This window comes from Echinops telfairi, unplaced genomic scaffold (assembly GCF_000313985.2).
Source record: "Echinops telfairi isolate 266 unplaced genomic scaffold, ASM31398v2 ScPeMD7_29;HRSCAF=101, whole genome shotgun sequence".
Lineage (NCBI taxonomy): Eukaryota > Metazoa > Chordata > Mammalia > Afrosoricida > Tenrecidae > Echinops > Echinops telfairi.
The window spans coordinates 3,692,310-3,695,029 of NW_022103926.1; positions in this window are offsets into that span (position 1 = coordinate 3,692,310).

Here is a 2,720-nt window from a genome sequence, read left to right on the forward strand (position 1 = left end):
AAATTTATTACCTGTATACGGTACGGTAGTAGTTGTCATCACAAACCAGCATAACCAGACAAACTGTGAATCCTACAGTATCAAGAATTTCTTGTTACTACCATTATTTCCATGTACAACAATCTATGGTACATTTGCTCATTTATTCAATGACAGTCATGTCATCATCTTCTGGAACATCGTCATAACAATCCAAACCCTTATTTTCAGGGAGGTCTTATTTTCGGGGGATGCCTTATATTTCAGCGAGAGGCAAAACTGTAAGTAGGTCTTATTTTCGGGGGATGTCTTACTTTTGGGGAAACAGGGTAACTGAGGCTTGCAATTTGAACCCACCCAGCCATGAGGACCCCTGCTAGTGTAGCGGTGACACATTGGGCTGCTAACCACAGGTCAGCAGTTTGAAACCACCAGCTGCTCCTTGGGAGAAAGCTGAGGCTGTCTCCTCTCATAAAGAGTTAACGTATCAGAAAGCCATGGGGCAGTTCTACCCTGTCCAATTGAGTTGCTATGAGTCAGCGTCAACTTGATGAGTTTGAGTTTCTTAATTCCTTATGTGTGTTTGGGTGGCTACACGTACATGTATATTGGCCTTTTTTGTCGAGGTAAATCATAGGTCTCAAACTGAAGCTATGTTTGACTCAGTGGCTTCTAACAGCAGTTGGATTGGACAAAAAAAGGTCGTAATTGCCCTTTATTTCCTTCTAATGTTTTCTCTCAATTCTTTTCCTTCAACTAGAGGTGTAATTAGTGGAAGCGCAAACTAACTAGTCTATCTTTCAAAACCTAATGACCCCCTCCTCTAGATCGGAGGAGGCCTGCGGTTCCATTTCCACTTTAATTAAACACGGCATCCTGACGGCAGGTGCCTCTTGCGGTCAAGGACATTGCCCACAGATACAACTGTCTCCTACATAAAAAGCAGTCTTGACGCTTCTCAGACTTTGGCGCCTCCTCCTCTTCTTGCATCTAGGAGCCTAAAGTGACACTTTTTCACTGCCAGACTTGGGCAGTATCTATCTTGTCAGACCCCCACCCAGCAAAATAACTCAGGCCATTACTCCTGAGGACACTCCAGCCCATGGCGACCCCGTGTGTGTCACAGTGGAACAGTGCTCCGTGGGGTTTTGAGTGGCTGATTTTTTTCCCCTTCTAATGTAGATCTCCAGGCCTTTCTTCCAAGATGCCTCTGAGTGGACTCCAACCTTCAACCTTAGCACCTGAGCAGGAGGACATTGGAGCCCTCCCCCCGGCCCAGGCACCTCCCAATGCACATCTTGCAAACATTTGAAAACCAGGACGTGCTACACATTTGGAGTTTTGCTTCTTTTGAACAAAGTCAGATGATGTTTGGTTTGGGGGTCGCCTCACGTGACCAGGGCTAGGGAGGCCCTTTGGGCAGGTGATAGGTTTCCTAGGTCACCCTCCCAGGGCTGAGGCCCAGGGCCCCTGAGCAGCTCTCTCACCTGTTCTTTTCTCCTTACACCTGGCCTCTGCGCTCAGTCACATTCCCGGCTGGCCCCGGGAGCACTGTTGGAGCTTGTGACTCGCTGTTGGGTGGCCACAGCAAATCAAGGGCAGGTTGAAGCAAGGCTGAAAGCACGGAAGATGAATTGGGGCCCAGCTCGGCCGCCGCCTCCAGGCTCAAAGTCAATGTAGATTGATGGTGTACTTCAAAGGCAGAAGAGGCACTTCTGAGAGCTTTGAAAGAATGGCCGCTACTTGTCTGTATACCAGCTATTGTACTTCCCAAGGGAATTATATGATGTTTAAATACAATGAATGAAAGTTTCCCGAAATAGATATAAATACTATGGATGAATGCTAGCGACCGGGTCTTAAATTTGAATCCTCTTAAAGAAGCCAGATGAAGTTCAAGCTCTTAAAACTTTTATTTTTATTTGTGTATTTGTTTTTGCTAAAGGAGTTCATGTGTACTTATCTTAATTTAGTAGAAACTCTTGCTACCTTCTCCCTCTGTCTGTGAGAATACAGGTTTGTAGGAGGAAGGAGAGAAAGATGGAGACAAGGGAAAAGGAGGGTGGCCTTTATTCGGTCAGCTACTTGCACGCAATGACTGCATACGCTTTGTGTTTTTTTTAACTTTTTACCCATGTACCCATCACCCCATTGTCCCTAATGCCTTTGCTTATTTCAGTGGCACGCAGCTTACCTGTCACCCTCTGGTGGATTTTGACTCATGGAGACCCCAGTGTTCCAGAGTAGAATCGCTCCACAAGGCTAGCTTCATGGAAGCAGTTTAACAGGGCTCTCTGCCCCCTGCCCCCCAATGGACACAAACTGACACCTTTTAGGTTACCTAAACCCACTGCCAGTTCAGACTCATAGTGACCCTTTAGGACAAAGCAGAATTGCCCCTGTAGGTTTCTGAGACTAAATCTTTACAGGATCAGAAAGCCTCATCTTCGTTCAAATGAGCTGCTGGTGGGTTTGTACTGCTGACTTTGAAGTTTGCAGCCCAATATGGTTTGGGTTCTAATTGAGGGCAGTGTGTGCTAGCTGTTCAGTAAAGTGTATTGAATGACTGTCCGTGCAGATAGAACACAAAATAGCACCATCTGTTGATCTAGCAGGTAGTTGTTGTTGAGTCTGGCACCATCCTCATAACTGGTCCTAAACCCGACTCCATTGCTGCAGCCACAGTGTCAGTCCATCTGGTTGAGGGCCTTTCTCTCTTTGTGCTGACACCTGCCGCCCCC